At 34.5% G+C, this 20,015-nt stretch overlaps 1 non-coding gene across 1 annotated transcript; it reads left to right on the forward strand.

The window, feature by feature from the left end:
* The first annotated feature begins 19,526 nt into the window (after window positions 1-19,526).
* Window positions 19,527-19,688, forward strand: LOC112471597. Its single transcript, XR_003043346.1, has one exon. It is a non-coding gene; the product is annotated as a U1 spliceosomal RNA (small nuclear RNA).
* The last annotated feature ends 327 nt before the right edge of the window (window positions 19,689-20,015 follow it).

The following is a 20,015-nucleotide window of genomic DNA, read 5'->3' on the forward strand; positions in this document are numbered from 1 at the left end:
ATCCATGTCTAAGAAGGGTGACATCACAAACAACAATGTTTCCTCTGAACTTTTTTTTGGTTTTGGCCCTCATGGCTATAGTTCTCTGTCATTGGCAGATACATCCACAGTCCTTTCTCTAGAACTCCTCATCCCTCAGAGGCATGGCTTCAGAGTAAGTTCAGGTGTTCACCTGGTGAAGCCAGCAGATACTGAGACCTTTCTCAATCATGGGGCATAGGAAATGGGTAAGTTTTATGCCAGTGATTTAGATAATTTGTTTTTAATTTCCAGAAACTTTCATTTTTATCGATCCCTTCTCCCAACATTTTTTTTGAATAACTAAGTTGAATGTACTACCAAGAAAAGCATATATTGTAAAAACATCAAGGGTTGTTACTTTTCCTGGGAGTAAGAGCATGGAATACTTTCCCTAACTCTTCTTCCACCCCAGCCCCCTGCTGCTTTTCTCCAACTCTGCTTTTTCTTGCCTTAGAATTAATAATATGTAACTTAAAAAGTGCCTGCTTTGATAGCGAATGAAAAAATTAACAGAAGTTAAAATATTTATTAAAAAACATATTACTATATCTAAGTGGTAGAGTGAGTAGAAATCTAAATGACACCTTTGCAACAAAAATAGAAGATGTACAGCAATTGTAAGGGCAGAAAACACTAAACCTTCTTTTTCTGAGCTGACATAAATGTACAGCTTTGGGTTAGTGCAAGCATGTCATAAAGCGTCCTGCCTGTGCTTCATTAAAGTTTAGTGACATCCATGAATAATCAATCTAAAATAGGATTTTTCTATCACAACTGAAAAAGAGTCAGTAATATGAAAATATGTCTTTTAAATATTGGCTTTCACTTCTGAGAAATGAATATACCTTCTCTTCACAGCTAAAAGTTTACAATTTACCTCTCATTTAGAAACTTTGTTATCTCCTGGAGTTAGCTGTTTATAATTGACAACAGGCATCTTATTTTAATAGCATCACCAGGGTATCTGTAACCTATGGCAATCTGGTCCTTGCTCTGGGTAAATGGTCTTCCTAGTCAGCTGTCCATCCTACAGATGTTCAGAAGCAGAAACCTCAGGACTCTCCAGAGCCATGTTTGAAATTCTCCACATCTGGCCGTGCATTCTCTCCTATATTGTGTGGTGATAATGGGGGTAAGAGAGTTGATCATAGATTAGGGGAGAGAAAAGTAAAAGAGAGCAAGTCCCATAGATCGTCTGTGATTTAAGGTAAAATTAGCTGCAAGTAGACACATAACTATTCCCAGAATAAACTCAACTTAGACAGAAATGCAAATTTACATGTTGCAGTGTATTTTACTCTAATTCTTCACATAGATATATTTAGAAAGAGACAATCCAAGCTTAAAGAGGAAAAGCTAACACAGATAATAGTACATATGGCATTTGTTGTTGGATCATATGTGAAGGTACTGAAGTTAGCAGGGAGTGCAGGGTAGAAGGAAAGTGAAGAGAACAAGATATTCTGAGTGCCCATAATTTGGAAGAACTTAACATATTTTAAAGTTATTTTGTACTAACGAAAGCCTGTGGAAGAGATATATTATACACATTTTAGATATGAGGAAGTGGAGACTCAGAGAAGTAAGTAATGTTCCCAGGTCAGAAGTGGGGAATCTGAGATTTGCACTTGGATGTCTCTGACTCCAAAACACATACTCTGGCCATATAGTTACAAAACATTACCTAGAATAAGAATAAAGAGAAGTTGGAAAAATAAGAGTAGAGGAAGGAAGTAATAAGAAACTCAGTGACTCTTCAGACAATAAAAATATTTTTAACTCCATTACACATTCATATAAGTATTCCTTAAGGGAGGTTTCCATGTGCTGTAATGTATGTTATCTCAGTTTTTTTTTAAAATTAAAAAATGCAAAACATCACATTATATTCAGAATGTAAAAAACTGTCATGCATAACATCTAACATAAATATTAAAACTTTTTAGACAGAACAATGCATCCTGACCCTTAAACCTGGAAATGTTATTGACCATCATTCATTTTCACTTCAGTATCACATTGCAAGTCATGTTTGGTTTCTATCCTTAGGAAAGACAGGAATCTTATGGGAGGCATTCATATTTTCTTCATGCTGAGTTCTTATTGAGAGCACTTAGCTTAAGATTGAGGAAATGACAAAGAGACTTTTTTCTTTAATTCCCCAATATTATATTTTGTTAGAAATTTCCAGTAATAATTTACATCTCAAAACAAAAATTTTGAAATATTTTCTCAAATTGAAATTCATCCTGCCTAAAGTGAAGTTGGGTTCATATTTTTTCTATGGAATTTGGCAACATGTTGTGTACAGAGTTCAAAGTAAGTGAAAAGTCATGGCCTGTTTTTTCATTTCTTGAAAACTCAATTTTCAGGACTGCTCTAATAGCAGTATATTTTATTAAACATATGTTATATTTAAAGGACTTGGTTAACTAATTCTTGTAGACCTTTTTTTTGATAAAGCCATGTCTGACAATTAACAAAATATTACGAGTGTGGTCTATTTCTAAATATTATACAAAATAGAATTCTATAGATTAATGTCAAGCCAAAGAAAATAAATCACATCAAGAACTTACACCTAAAGGAATTAAATACAGGGGGATGATTCCACAAGAGATGAAAAGGTGATAAAGCTAAATGGAGTGGTGAGGCAGTCCAGAAATTAGCCATGGAAGGAGGCCTGGACCACCTACAAAGGGAGGAAGTGTTATTGGAACCCAAGTTGCTGTAGCCTTGTTCCCTCCAACCTCTCTACCAACTGCAATAGAGATATAGGGAGAGAGAGAAATACCCTGGCTTCTCCTTACTTCTCCAACTTCCAGGGGCCTCCCATTGGCTGAGCCCCTCTGGATGCCAGTGTCGTCTGTAAAATACATTCTGCAGAGATCAGATCTCCTGTGATAGGAGCAAAGGAGGAAGGGGGAGGAATAAATCTGAGAGAAAATTGATCCAGGATCAGCACAAAATGATAAGATGAAAGTAACTTACTTATTGACACTTTTTAACTAACATAAAATGTGTAGGATATTTTAATAAAAATGAATCAAAATGGAGACTATAATATTACTTATAGATCTAAAACAGAATAACTGATAACAAAGCAATAATTTAAATTTTAAAAAATGATTGATGGAAAAGAAGTAGATAAAAATGGATTAGATGGTTTAAAGAAAAAGGCAAAAAGAACGTCTTATTTTGAATTTTAGGGTGAAGAGAATGAGTTTGGATACACACATGGTTTTGTAACATCTTTTCATTATGAAATCACAAGAGGAAGGATAGAAGGCGGATTATCCAAAGAGAGGAGACCTCAGTAGGATTCCTCTAGACAAGGGGTATGCAAAGTTTTTCTGTAAAGGATCAGATAATAACTATTTCAGGCTTTGGGGTCCAGATAGTCTCCATTTCAACTATTCAACCATGCCATTGTAATGCAAAATCAACTACAGACAAAGTATAAATAAGTGAATATGGCTATGTTCCAATAAAACTTTGTTTCAAAGAGACGAAGAACTGGAATTGACTATAGTTTGCCAACTCTGCTCTAGAAAAACTTCTATCAAAAATAACATCTTATCCTAATCTCCACATATTAAAAAAGTAACATTTCTTCTAATTTACACTGGTTAACTTAGAGACAAACATTTCTCATTTTCAGGCTTACACAGTGGGCTCTGGTTTTAGATGCTTTGGTTTGAATTCCAGCTCTGTCATTTGCCAGCTGTGTGAACACACTCATCATCAAAAATGAGGCAATACTTAACATTTATCCTAACACTTACTACTCATAAAGCAGTTGCAAACCTTTATTTTAGTACTTGCTATCCACAAAGTTATGAATAGAGAAGGTAGCCAAATTACAATCCAGGAAACTAAAGAGTTTATCTAGGCAGTGAGAATTATAGGCTCCATCAGCATAAAATAAGACAATATAATGTATTTGCTAATTGCCATGTAATTGGTATATAAAGTGCGACAAGTGCTCAGAAGAAAGAATAATGCAACTTACAAATGGCCAAGAACACTCATGTATTAACTATGCTAATAAGTTAAATTGACCCCAGTTGGTTATTATATATTTATTTATTTTTTGCCTACTTAACGATTTCTGCAATGGAATCAATTGTGCCATGATCAGCTTCAGTTAAAAATTGATCAAATAAGATCCTTCGGAAACATGGAGGAGTGAGAGATGGCCCCAGATCTCTCCCCTTGAAACAACAATAAGCTGAACATCTAAAATGCAACAAAAAACACCCAAACTGCACACCAGCATGTCTGAGCATGGGGTCTGTGCATCAGAACTACTACAAGTCAGAACCCTGGGTATCAGGTGGTAGACTCGGAGAAATAAAGAAGCTGCCTCTCACAGCCGCTGGAGCTCCTTGCAGGAGAAGAAGGATGGGAGAAGGTGCAGTGACTTCCCTGATCAGCCTGTCTGGGAGTGCAGGAACTTCTAGCAGCTAGCAGCAGGGCCCAGTCATCAGGGCAGGAAGCAGAGAAGCAATACAGGACCACAGAGAAAAAAACAGTTGATTTTTACTGGCCCCAGTTGCAAAACCAAGGCTGAGCCACAGCCCCCAACTCCCAACCCAGAGGGCATCTCCCCCATACCCTCCAACACTGATCACCACGGAGCCCCAGAGGAATCTGAGCAAACGCTACTGAAACTGATGCTAACACTGACAGGGACTGAAACTAAGAGTAGCAAGTGAGATTAAATATCTACTGGAAACCAAAAGAAAAGTGCCTTCTTTGCAGCAGGCTAAAGAGAGACCATTACATAATAAATCTTTCTGGAAAAACAACAGAATACACTTCCATTAATGCCCAGGCACAGAAATAGTCCATTAAACACTATGAACAATCAAGATGACAGAAAGAAAGAGAAAAATTTCCAGAAAATAAGCTTACAGACATAGAAATATGCGACTTAAATGACAGAGAATTCAGGATGATACTTCTGAAAAACGCAGTGAGTTCCAAAACGAGTTATATCAACACTTTCAGAAATTGAAAAAACAACTATATGAGCAGAGCCAGGAGATGGAAACCCTCAAAAGGAACCCAATAGAAGTTCTGGAGATGAAGAACACACTGCAGAGCTGAAAAATGAAATAACGAGCTTGAGAAATAGAATCGAGCAAATGGAGGAAAAGATCAGTGATACCGAAGACAGAAATCTAGAAATAGATCAGAAAGAAGAAGAGAGAAACCAAAGAATGAAAAATAATGAAAGAGAAATTCAAGAACTAGCTGATACCATCAGGAGAGGAAACATAAGAATAGTGAGCATTACCAAAGGCGAGGAAAAGGAACAGAGACTAGAAAGCATTTTCAGATAAATAGTGAATGAGAATTTCCCAAATATAAAGAATGAGCTGGAACATATAATTCAAGAAGTCAACAGAACACCCAATTATCTCAACCTAAAAAGGCCTTCAACAAGACACATTGGATTAAAGTTATCAAAACTCAACGACGAAGACAGAATTCTCAGGGCAGCCAGAGAAAAGAAGACAGTAACTTACAAAGGAAAACCCACTAGATTATCATAGGACTTTTCAGAGCAAACTTTACAAGCCAGAAAGGAATGGAATCAAACATTTCAACCATTAAGTGAAAGGAACTACTAGCCTAAAATAATGTATCCAGCTAAGCTCTCCTTTCAATATGAAGGAGAAATTAAAACTTTTCCAGACATACAAAAATAGTGGGAATTCTCCACTACGAGCCCTGCACTACAGGAAATACTGAAAGGTATCAGCTCATCTAAAACAAAATAACAAATAAACAACAACAAAAAAACATAATTAGGAGTAAAGTGACTATTAGGCAAATAGAAGCAGAGGAGTGCAACCCTTACTAAGAACAGGGCATTATATGCTTAAATAATAAGAAGAGAATTTCTACAGCAAAATAGTAATGAATGTTTAGCATGCGTAGGAACAAATTGAGATAACAATGACTGAAAAGGGGAGGATTCAAAGACTGAAATTCGCACAGGGGAAAGGAAATAAGGCGCATGCAGAAGAAAATGGACGACTATATATATATCACTATCTTTTACATATTTGTAATGGTAACCACACACTGAAGATTCAGAACTGAAGTATATAACATAAAACAAGAAGAACCAGAGGCAAAAGCCACAAAAGCCAACCAAAATAAAGAAAACAGAAACACAAGGACAGGGAAACAATGGAAACACCGAACTACCAGAAAGCTAAAGATAAAGTGGCTATAGGAAGACCTCATATTTCACTAATTACCCTAAATGTAAATGGACTAAACTCACCAGTAAAGGGTACAGAGTTGCAGAATAGATCAAAAAACAAAACTCAACCATATGCTGCCTCCAGGAGACACATGCCACCTCCAAAAAAATATACAGACACAGTGAAAGGGTGGAATATGATATTCCAAGCAAATGGCATTCAGAGAAAAACGGGAGTAGTGGTACTAATATTAGATGAAATAGACTTCAAAATAAAAAAGGTAAAGAAAGATAGTGAGAGACACTACATAACGATAAAGGGAGTCATGCACCAAGAAAACATAAGACTTATTAATATATATGCTCCCAATTGGGGAGCCTCGTAATATGTAAAGCAATTACTAACAGAACTAAAGGGAGAAACAGACCAAAACACTATCATAGTAGGGAACTTAAATACCCCACTGTTGGATATGGACAGATCATCCAAACAGAATATCAATAAGGAAATAATAGCCTTAAATGTCACATTAGACCAATTGGACATAATTGACATTTACAGAGCCTTCCATCCCGATACAGCTGCTTATACATTCTTCTCTAGTGCACATGGAACGTTCTCAAAAATTGACCACATACTGGGACACAGAGATAGCCTCTACAAATATAAGAGGGCTGAAATCATACCAACCATATTCTCTGATAATAATGCTTTGAAACTAGAGATCAACTGCATAAAGAAATCAGGAAGAAACATGAATATATGGAGATTAAACAAAATGCTACCGAAGAATAACTGAGTCACAGAAGAAATAAAAAGAGAGATCAAGAGAAACATAGAAACAAATGATAATGATAGAACACAAATTAAAACTTTTGGGACATGGCAAAAGCGGTCCTTAGAGGAAATTTCATATCATTACAGGCCTATATCCAAAAACAAGAAGGAACCCAAATGAACAACATAACACTTCATCTTATAAAACTAGAAAAGGAAGAACAAATTAAGCCTAAAGTTAGCAGAAGGAAAGAAATCAAAATTAGAGCAGAAATAAATGAAATTGAAAACAAAAAATAGCAATAGAAAAAATAAATGCAACAAAGAGCTGGTTCTTTGAGAAGGTTAATAAAATAGACAAACCCCTACTAGACTCACTAAAGAAAAAAGAGAAAGGACACAAATAAATAAAATCAGAGATGAAAGAAAGGAAATTATGACTGACATTGCAGAAACACAAGAGATCTTACAAGAATACTATGAAAAAGTATATAATAACAAATTTAATAACTTAGAAGAAATGGACCAGTACTTAGAAAAATACGATTTCCCTAGACTGAATCAGGAAGATCTGGAAAATCTAAATAGAGCGATCAGCAGTATAGAAATAGAAACAATCATCAAAAACCTACCAAAAAGTAAAAGTCCTGGACCAGACCGCTTCACCAGTGAATTCTCCCAAATATTCAAAGAAGATGTAATACCTATTCTCCTCAAACTCTTCCAAAAATTAAAGAGGAGGCAATACTTCCGAATACATTTTATGAGGCCAATATTACCCTGATACCAAAACCTGGTAAAGATAACACGAAAAAAAGAAAAGCAATAACTCTCATGAACACAGATACAAAAATCCTAAATAAGATACGAGCGAACCGAATACAGCAACATATTAAAAAGATTATACACCATGATCAAGTGGGCTTCATCCCAGGGGCACAGGGATTGTTCGACATACGCAAATCAACTAATGTGATACACCACATAAACAAATTAAAAAATAAAAATCATATGATCATATCGGTAGATGCAGAAAAAGCCTTCGACAAGATACAGCATCCATTTATGATCAAAATACTTAACAAATCGGTATAGAAGGAAAGTACATTAACATAATAAAGGCCATATATGACGAGCCCTCAGCTAACATTATACTTAATGGTGAAAAACTAAAACCCTTCCCTGTAAGATCAGGAACAAAGCAAGGCTGTCTACCATCCCCACCGTTATTCCACCGTTATTCAATATAACATTGGAAGTCCTAGCAAGTGCAATCAGGCAAGAGAAAGATATAAAAGGTATCCAAAGAGGAAACAAAGAAGTCAAACTGTCACTATTTGCGGATGACATAATTCTCTATATAGAAAACCCTAAAGATTCCACAACAACACTACTAGAAACGATAAGCAAATACAGTAAAGTTTCTGGATACAAAATCAACATTTACAAATCCATAGCATTCCTATACTCTAATAATGAAGTGTCAGAAAAAGAAGTGGAAAAAATAATTCCTTTTGCAATTGCACCAAAAGGAATAAAATACCTAGGAATAAATCTAACAAAACATGTGAAGGACCTATATAATGAAAACTACAAGACCCTATTAAAAGAAATCAAAGAAGATACAAAGAAAGAGAAAGATATTCTGTGTTCTTGGACTGGAAGAATCAGCATAGTTAAAATAACCATATTATCTAAAGCATTATACAGATTTAATGCAATCCCCATCAAATCCCATCGGCATTTTTAAAAGAAATGGAACAAAAAATCATCAGATTTGTATGGAAGCACAAAAGACTGCAAATTGCTACAGCCATCCTGAGAAAAAAGAACGAGGCTGGAGTCATCACTCTGCCTGACTTCAAATTATACTACAAAGAGACCGTAATCAAAATGGCATGGTATTGGTAGCAAAATAGACACACGAACCAATGGAACAGAATTGAGAATCCAGAAGTAAACCTGTATTTATATGGGCAAATCATTTTCAACAAAAAAGCGAAAAACATATAGTGGAGAAAGGAAAGCCTTTTTTTCAATAAATGGTGCTGGGAGACCTGGAAGACCACCTGCAAAACAATGAAACTAGACTGTTTTCTATCACCACACACCAAAATTAACTCAAAATGGTTTAAGGACCTAAATATAAGACCAGAATCAATGAAATGCATAGAAGAAAGCATAGGAACTAAGCTCAAGGACTTCGTACTTAAGGAGGATTTTATGAATTTGACCTCAAAGGCAAATGAAGTAAAAACAAAAATAAATGAATGAGTGTACATCAAACTAAAAAGCTTCTGCTCAGCAAAAAAAAATATCATGAACAAGGTAAAGAGACAACCATCCGAATGGGAAAATATATTTGCAAGCAACGCCTCTGATAAGTGCATAATATCTAAAATATGTAAAGAACTCTTATGACTTAATAACAACAGAAAAACAAACGATTTGATTAAAAAATGGGCAGAGGACCTGAACAGACACTGCTCCCTAGAGGACATACAAATACATGAAAAGATACTCAACATCGCTAACTATTAGAGAAATGCAAATCAAAACCACAATGAGATACCATCTCACATCTGTTAGAATAGCTATAATCAACAGGACAAATAATAACAAATGTTGGAGAGGATGCGGAGTAAAAGGAATCCTCATACACTGCTGGTGGGACTGCAAATTGGTACAGCCACTATGGAAAATAGTATGGAGTTTCCTTAAAAAACTACGAATTGATCTACCATATGATCTAGCGATTCCTCTACTGTGTATTTACCCCAAAGGCTTGGAAATCCATATCTGGAAAGATATTTGCACACCAATTTTCACAGAAGCATTATTCATGATGGCCAGGTCATGGAAGCAACCAAAGTGTCCTATGATAGATGATTGGCTAAAGAAGCTGTGTTACATACATACAATGGAATATTTAGCCATAAGAAGAGATGAAATATTGCCATTGCGACAACATGGACAGACCTTGAGATAATCATGATAAGTGAAATAAGCCGGACAGAAAAAGTTGAAAATCACGTGCTATCACTTATATGTGACATATAAACCTAAAAGCAACAAATGAATAGGACAAACAGAGACTCAGGGACATGGACAATGTACTAGGGGTTACCAGAGGTTAGGGGGTGGGGGAGGAGGGAGGAGATAGATGGTGTAAAGGGGGTCAAATATAGGGAGATTGGGGGAGGGGAAGTGGGTAAACGGAATCAAATATATGGTAACTAAACTGGACTCTGGGTTGTAATCACACAATAGAATACATAGATGTCAAATTATAATGTATGCCTGAAAATTATATAATCGTACTAACCAATGTTACCCCAATAAACTTAAAAAAATAAAAATAAAGAAATAAAAATGTTAGACCACTAAAAAAATAATTGATCAAATTAAAGAACAGCAGATATGTATATGTTCAGTTCAGTACAATTTTTGAGCTTCAAAAAAGATTAAAAATTGGAGGAAAGGGATAATTAAAGATTTAAAAATATCTATTCAACAACCCTATTTTGGAGGTAAAACTGAGACCCAGCAAGTATCCAATGACACAAAGCCAGGTAAGTGAGAGAGCCAGGACTGGGGCTCTACAACAAGATTCCCTAACTCACGTTACAGTTTACTTTCATTGCCAACATTGAATTTCTCTAGACTCTTCCAAATGTTCAAGTTTAATTTTCTAGATAAATTGATTTTATTTTTTCCTATCTCTCAGATAAAGATTTTATCCATTTCAATTCAGCCTAACTGGCTCAATATCTTCTACCCAAGAATCCATGCTTACTCCTTGATACCTTATGGCTATGGAAAGATAACGATGCTCTATACATCTGACCTTGTATGTATATAATAAATACTAATATTTTGTTGTGTTTTATTATTTAGTCTTTTGAAGTTCTCGTTCTTTTGATGCTAATGATGTTATCTAGATTCTACAATAAGGTGTCTTGGATATAAATAAAGCAAAATAACTTGTCTCAATTGTGACTACAAATTAAGTCAAGATTAGGTTTAGGGAACCCTTAACCTCTGTTTAGAAATTTAACACAGTCTACTGTAAAAGAAAGAATAAAAAAAAAAAAAAGAAAGAAAAAGAAAGAGAACTTTGAACTGAGAAGAACTCACTGAACCATTCAAACTGTCACTCATTTAAGGAAGCTTTTCCTCCATAAAATATTGCTTACAACAAGTGTGACTGTTTAGTTTTAAATGGAATTTCATATTCATTTCTAGGCAAGTCTCTATAGTCCTTATTCCCCACCTCTCTCTAGAACTTATGCTGACAAGGAGCCATATTTCAACACATTAAATAAAGAATCGTCTATTGCGAACTGTGCTACTATAATGCCCATTGAAACTCCATTAAGCAAAGAAAAGCTGTCAAGTATAAAATCTGCTGATCCTTAGGGATGACTTGGAGGACATTTTTCCTTTAATGGCTTCATGCTTTGCCAAGCCATAATTCACTTATATTTCTGTCAACAGCTTCATCAGTGTGTGTGTTTGACTTTTCTGAAAATGACATTATGGCAACTTTCCTTACTATGCAAAATTATTGCCTTAAAACTTCCATGTGGGAAAACAAAAGCTTTTAGTCAACTCTGCTGTGAAGGAAGACATTAAAAGAACTTGGCTCTTGTGTCACAATAAACATTTCAGCTTCTTAAAAAACTCCAGGAATGAACCAGACAGCACAAACTTAATGATTTTAATCACCAGAAACTGTAGTAATTCTCTTAAAGTGCTTTTCTTGGATTGGTTTTGTAGCATTAAGGAATTGAATTTAGCGATAAAAGTTTAGTAGATTTTCAGAGTTAATAAAGGTAATAAAATTATTGATATAGGAAGAGAATAAAAGAGATTAGATTTGTTTTAATTTACTTTACATCTTTTAAAATAATGCAGGAAATACTGAAGTTGTGTCTTAGATATTGTCTACCTACAAAAATAAAAGAAATATATCCTCTTACTTCACCAGAGAGTGGATTTGAGTAAATTAACTTTGAAATGAAACTTTGATATTTGTATATAAAAAACTTTTCAGAATGAACATACATATGTTATGTATATATCTTGGTATATAAAACAAGAAAATACACACATATTTATGTGTTTATCTGAGATGATAAGCCAGCTATCAGAACTTCTGCTGAGACATATTAAGAAGAGTCTAGGACTTATGCCCACATTTAGTTTCCTGTGTATCTTGACTGGGTTGGAGGGAACATGGGTCAAGTTGGAATTTGGAAATCTGTGCCATGACTCTCCTACCCAGATATGGATATCTAGGAATAAGACACTTTATGCTTCTTGCTGCCAGTTGCAGATTTTTTTTTTTTCCCTAAAGAGTTATTCCCAGAAAGAGCTCAATGCCTGCATTAGAGGACTATAAGGGTAGATGAAGCACTATTTGGATTAAAAGAGAATAGTTGAGGAGATGATGCTGAAGAGAGAGAATGCTTGAGTCGACAGTTTATAGCACTAGCAATGAACCTGTAAGGCTCCAAGGCAGAAATGACACATCTAGGATATTAGAAGCTGCTACTACCAAATTGTACTACTAGTAAGAGACTATGAGGAAATCAAGATAGGACATTTTTCCAAGAAAGGTAACTTCTGTGGTCCTCACTATACCTATGAGTTTAATTTTTCCACAGGTAATAAGGAGTAGTTCACCTTTGTGCTACATGGGGTTCCTAAGCTTCACAACCTGACTCAGGGATTCAGATGTATGTGTTTTATTGAAGAAAGAATGAGGGACCCAGGACAGGGCAGGGGAAACAGTTTAGGGAGGATGTGGTCTCTAACTTCTGCCTGATCCCATGGGGAGCTCTAGGGCACTAATTACAGACATGGTTCAGCTTTGTAACAAGGGCAAGTCTTTTGCATCCCTCTACCATTGGCTGCACAGTGCTGTGGCTGGGGGTGCAAGAGGAAGCAGTGAGGAAGGAGGCATAATGTTTCTATCAAGGTGGCTTCCTCTGCTGAGCAAAATTCTCCAGAGAAGGGTGCAGCTATGACCAATGTAACTTAGGAGCCTCAGGCCTGGAACTTGCACCTAGGTTTAGATATTCCAGAAAAACCACCAGGAGTACTAGAGGGATGAGAAATGCCATTTATTACTAATGAGGCAGAGAAGCTTCAGCAGCAGCCAGTCAGAGCTGCAGGAAAAAAGCAGCTGCTGACCAAGAGCAAGCAGAGTTTTTTATGCACACAAGCAGAGGGAGGGGTTATCTCTTAGGCAGAGTAGTGGCCCTCTCAGACGGATGGGAGCAAGATGTGCTTCTTGGTTACAGATGCTGATAACATCCATGGGAGCAGCAGAAAACGTCCTTGGGAGTAGGCACTGCTGAAAGCTCTTTGTGCACTGTCTTCCTTGGCTACTGGCCACCAGTCTTCTGAGTATGTAGAAGGACTATATTCTGAGTTAACCCTACAACCTATTAGCAGCCAACACTCAACAGGAGACAAGAGCAGGGTACTAAAGCATAAGCTACAGTTCTTCATTAATACACACTGATATTTTTGACAGAGTGAAAGATCATTATAAGATCTCTTTTACTTTAATTCTTATAAAATTATGAAATAGTGTCTTTTGGGTCAGGAAATATTCTATCTTAGCTCACACTTTTCAAAAGGCCATGGTCATTTTTATTTTAACACCACAAATTTATCAACTTCTTCCTTCAAGTTTTTTTTTTTTTAATTTCCTTCCCCCCACCCTCAAACTATATTTCCACTCTGTAATAACCTTCAAGCCATGGAGAAAATTAGAACTTTCTCTACCATGTTCTTTTTATTCTGGAAGCCTGCTGTTCTTATATTATTCAGATATAATAATTGAATAATTATTTCTTCTCAGTATCACTGAATTTTAGTGTTGTCCTGTGTCATTATTAGTTTTAGGAAGTGAAGACCAGAGGATTTCCCAAGCAAACATTAAGCATCTGGATACTATTGATTTGCTTGAGAATTAATTAGGGGAATTTGATCATAATCCTGCTTGGGGTCTAATATTATTACAGGATTTGGTGTAGAGGGCCCTGAATAAAGGCTGAAATTACATTTATGACCATAGTTTCTTCAGAATTTGTTTGGATCTAGGACTTTTAAAGAGATAATTAAGGTTAAATCAGTTCATAAGGGTGAGACTTAGTAGAATCAGTGTTTTCATAAGAAGAGACACCAGGGATGTGTGTGCAAAGAAGAAAGGCCATGCGAGGACACAGTGAGTAGGTGGTCATCTGCAAGCCAAGGACAGAGGCTTTAGGAGAAACCAAACGTGCTGACAACTTGATCTTGCACTTCCAGCCTCCAGAACTGTGAGAAAATACATTTCTGATATTTAGGACACCCATTCTGTTATTTTATTATGCGACCCTAGCAAACTAATACACACATATATAATGGTATATTGGACCATGTGTAAAATATTTTTCATAGAAGTAGGTTGTGGTCAAAGATGTTTAAAAATCGCTGAACTAGGCCTGCGTCAGTTCAGCCACAAAGTTGTATTTTACTTAATAAGGACAATGACTTAATATCTATCAAATTCCCTTTATTATTTCTACCTTTAACTAAGATTGTACTTACAGGATGTACCTATATGTTGGCTCTGATATGTTAGCTTTTCCTATGAATTTTATATCTCATAAGACTATATCTGAAATGCAAAAATCTCCAAGGGGTAGGGAGGGTGTTAAAGGCATATTGTACGGCTGTCTTGTGTTTTATATCTTCATCTATTTAAAAATTATCCTTTGTTTATGAATATAAAGCAATTCATGCTGATTGAGATGAGGCCTTATCAATGTCGTTTGCCTAAGGGGTTAGTTGTGGGGTTCTGCCAGGGTCTCCACTAACACAGGTGAGCACCTCCTGAGACTTGAGTAGCACAGTTGGTGATAGAGATTCTGGTCCTTCCTGTATACAGTGTAGAAAGAAAAGACTGCTCCAACAGAAGTCTCTTACATGGAGAGAGAGGTGTTAATTTAAAGACAAATGAAATCTCTTCAAATGTATTTATGAACAAAATCTGGTACCGTTAATGGGCAGGTAGAGTAAATATCTATTGGAGATTTCACTTGTATTCCAACCCGTGGTCAAATCATAGGGAAGACATTTCGCTTCCAGCATTTTAACAGTCTGTCTGATTGTTGGGCTCCATTCTCCACTAACTGTTTCCTTTAATGAACTCTACATACAGAATTCCCTCCTGGATGGCCCCTGAGTCATGTGCTGTCTTTTCCAAAGCAGTAAACTGTTTCTCTCCTCAGATTTGTGGTCAGTCATTGTCTTAATCCTTTTGGGCTGCTATAAGAGGATAACATAGACTGGGTGGTTTATGAACAATAGAAATTTATTTATCGTTCTGAAGGCTGGGAAGTCCAAGATGAATAGCACTGGCAAATTCGACCCACTGGTAAGAGCACACTTGCTAGTTTTTAAGTGGCCAGTCTTCTTGCTGTGTCTTCACATAACAAAAGGAGAGAGGGAACTCTCCAGGGTCTCTTTTATATGAGCACTGATCACATTCATCAGGGCGCTAATCTCCTCCCAAAGGCCCCATGTCCAAATACCATCACAGTGGGGATGGAGTTTCAACATAAGAATTATGGGGGTGAAAGGACATGAACTTTCAGTCTACAGCAGTTAATTTGTGAGACAGCCTGACTAATCCTCATGCCTCTTTCATCCTTAACACTTTCCAGGTTTGAGTTTCTCAGGCAAATACTTAAATAAGGAAATAATGGGTTTTAGGTATGGCCGTTCTACTAATTAACTACTGTATCAATGTGTTGAGTTTTTCTTCAAAAATAATATGATTATTTCTAAATTTATTGAGTTTTCTCAACCTTTGAACTCTGAACAGGAATAATGTAAGTTAATCTACATGAGAAAAAATTCACTCTTGGTAATCCATTCAGTTTAAAACCACTGTGAGAAGCTGGATGGGCAAGAATATTCTCCTGACAGATTATATCATAATACTGAATGGCATAAAATTGTAGCCTTCCTTGATTCCAGCTCTCTCTTTCTCTTAAATGCTTACATCTTTGGATGATTTCGGTGCATTTCTTTCTGATATAGAGAACATGCAGAAAAAAATGTTAGGATACTGGTTTGTTTTAACAAATTAAAAGTAAAAATTATTGATATTAAACTAACATCAGAAAGAATGACATTATAAATACTATAAAATTAAGTTTATTACTTTGATATGTGTTCAGGTAGCTGCATAAAAAGATAAATGGATTTTGTCATTGAGAGTTACATTTTAAAATTTATTCAGTCTGTCGAGCAACATAGTTTAAAAGTTGATGTGCATTGAATTACATATGAAATTTATGTCCTTAAGCTTTAATTGAGGATCTCTAAATTAAAAAAATATATTTTTTTCTAGAGCGATATTGACTCTTTTATCTATCGCATTTCAAGGTTTTATTCTTTATTCATGCATCGTTATGAAAAATAATTTTAGATATGAATTCTAGGAAAAGCTTTGTTTTCTCTAAGAAACTGAGAATTTTTTTTTTTTTAATTTGTGAAAAGAACATGAAAACCATTTGCCATATATCTGGAATTATTTTCTTTATTCTTTTTAATGGTTGGAAAATTTTTAGCCCTAATTTTTACTATGTAGATTCTTGTGATATATTTGTATATATCATATTTAAAATGATATATTTATATATCACATGTATGATATATTTATACATCATTAGATATTTAATATTTTCTATTTTGCTTTTCTGTCTAATTTGTATTTTTCTTTATCGATTTAAGAAAATATACATTTTATGTACATTTTACTGTTTTACTGTATGTACTTTTTGGAGACTTAAAATATGTTAATTAAGATATGGTATAAATAATAGCAATATAACCTAGTGCAAATTTATTTGATAAATATCTATTGAACCACTCTATAAGCATAGCACAGTTTTAGGGGCAAAATACCTGTTGTAGATTAATTCTTGTTTCCAACACCTTACAATTTAGTAAGGGAAATGGATAAGAAAAAGATAAGTAACTATACAATATGAATCAATATGAAAATTAATGTGCAGGTAGTAAGTTGCACAGGTGATCAGAAGAAGGGTAGATTAGTGAAATCTCTAAGATTATTTGCAAAATATAAAATTGGATTTAGCTTTCCCTTCCAGCCAATAGCAATAAGTAGTAAACACTTAAAATCTCTTAACTTTAACCTTGTTTACATGGTTTATTGCATGTGGTTTTTAGTTTCAAATGCTGCAAATAACTTTTTGATTTGGTTAAATAATAAAAATGATATTAGAATTTTAAAGCATATATCAAATATTGTTTCATAATTGTTAGTCATTTACAAATCAATGTCATGGTTTCAGTATTTATTAAATACTGATTTTAAAATCGACTTATTTTTTACTCAAATAAAAAATTTTAAAAAATACTTTATTACACTACTATTGAGGGAAACAGTATAATTGTAAAAAGAAGACTATAGCTGTTAAAATATAAAAGAAAATAAAAAGACTGAAAATAAAAAAAAACTATGAAATATAAGTAACACTGAATCTAATTAATTGTAAAAAAATTCCCTGAAAATATCACTTAGTTTTTTATGTTTAGTTTATAATGAAGGAATATTCAGCTCGATTAGTTTGAGATGAAGACGGATTTTGAAGCAAAATATGATTTGTGTTTAAGTTTTGAAGGAATTCTAACACAATGGCACAGATAATTGGAAAGAACTGAAGATATTTAACTGCCTTGTCTTATTATATCTAATACTAAGAATTATTTACAAAAGAAAATAATGTGAATGACATTAAAAATAAGTTTTTGTTTAATAAAATCATTTGATATAACTTTTATCTGTTTAATTTCTAAACAGGTCAAATTTTGGAATATGTAATGGCAAATATTTCCTTATTCATGACTTACTGTCATCTGGTTTGGAAAATAGTAATACGGACCATATATAATATCTCTCGAATGCTTCTGCATAATGTTCACAACATATTTAGTGAATTATTCAAATGAGATTATTAACGAGCCATTTAGACACCAAAGATCTAAGCCGGCTCAATAAACTGGTGTACTCTAGCTTAGTTTCTCAATTATTCCATTTACTTGTTCTTAGCAGAATGCTGATGGAAGTCTCTCTTGTGAGAATAACCGTAAGTTATTTAAATGGGCAAACGTATCTGTATTACATGTACATTAGCAATCTAGTGACAGTTACACAAAGCCGATAGTTTTCTTACAATTCAAAAAGATGCATAAAAGCCAATGAACCTCAGTATGAAATAGTAGTTAGTATTGACTGTTCTCTTCATAAAGCTGAGCAACAAGTTGAGAACATAGTGCTCCATCCTTAACATAAGTGACAATTTTAGTAGATTCGTTTAATTTAGCCTGTGCAGCCTATTTGAATTTGAATGCTGGCTCTATTCTATCTTATTAACAGGATAAATCTTGGCAAGTTAACATTTCTGTGCCTAAGTTATCTCATCTGTAAAATAGTGGTAATAATAGTTTCTAGCCCAAAAAGTTGTTGGGAGAATTAAATATGTTAGTAAACATCAGCTCTTAGAAGAGTATATGGCATACAATGAGTGTCATGTCAGTGTTTTTGTTTTTTATTCTTAAAATGCCAAATGTTATGGACTAAGATGTGCCTGCACATCTTGGTAATTATAATTCTACGCAAAGTAAGTGAAACTTTATACTGAAGCTGGTCTTAAAATCTTTTGTATGATTGTAGTGAGCTAAGGTTGAGCTATTCTATTAAGATATCATAAAAAGAAAAAAATGTTTGGTGGAATGGTCATACAGTTGGAGCAAATTCAGTGACTGAGAAAAATGGAAATGCCAAACAGTAAAATTATAATGAAATTATGATAGAAGAAAATGAAACTGTTAAACAATTTGGTAGCTTTTCTATGGCAATGTCAGAAGGTGGCGACAGTGTGCTTCTAATAGGTGATGTCAGAAACTAAAAATTAACGTTCGATGGATTATGCAGATGTGATGCTCTCCTCTGGAGAATTTCTAGAGATGAAAAAATGTGCAGTCCAGTAAAAATCTGAGATACATAACTCTTTTATTATACATGTATTAAACACATGAGTATACAACTTATATTTGTAATTACATAATCATAAATTATTTCTAAAAAGTGCTTAATAATAAAAAGATGTATTTGAAATTAATTAACATAAGTTTTAAAAAATTTCCAGCCCTCAATTTTTCTAAATGTCTTTTAAGTTCTAGATTAATCCATCTGATTTGTATACATACAATATATTGAGTATATTGACTTGAAAATTTTAGACAATGCTTGATACATAAAGATAGAATTATTGGCTAAATGTGAAAAGTTTATTTAACTCAGATTTTAGTTTTCTGGATTGAATTTTAACTCACCGAAATCATTAAAATATGGAGTGAGCAAAGTGAAAAGTATCTAAAATTAAAGCATTGACAGCAAATCTAAAAAATGGGTAGATACACATCTGGCAGGGGAGATACCATGACCATGAAGATGATTTTCCCAAGGTGAGGTTCACCCACTGCTCTTCAGGTGTGCTGACGACCCCTGCAATTTCTGCAAAGATAAGGTACATGCAGAAGAAAAAAGACTGCTGAATATATATCAGTTTCTTTTACATATACTTACTGATAACCACACACACACACACACACACACACACACACACACACACACACACAGAACTGAGACATTAACATAAAAAAAGAGGGAACAGAGCAAAAAAAAATCATAGAATACCACCAAACTAAAATAACAGACAGAAACACAAGGATGAAGAAACAATGGAGACATTGTTCTATCAGAAAACATAATATAAAATGACTATAGGAAAACCTCAATAATCACTCTAAATGTAAATGGACTGAACTCACCAATAAAAAGGCACAGAGTAGAAGTTTGGATCAAAAAACGAAACTCAATCATATTCTGCCTTTGAGAGACAC

This window comes from Pteropus alecto, unplaced genomic scaffold (assembly GCF_000325575.1).
Source record: "Pteropus alecto unplaced genomic scaffold, ASM32557v1 scaffold57, whole genome shotgun sequence".
NCBI lineage: Eukaryota > Metazoa > Chordata > Mammalia > Chiroptera > Pteropodidae > Pteropus > Pteropus alecto.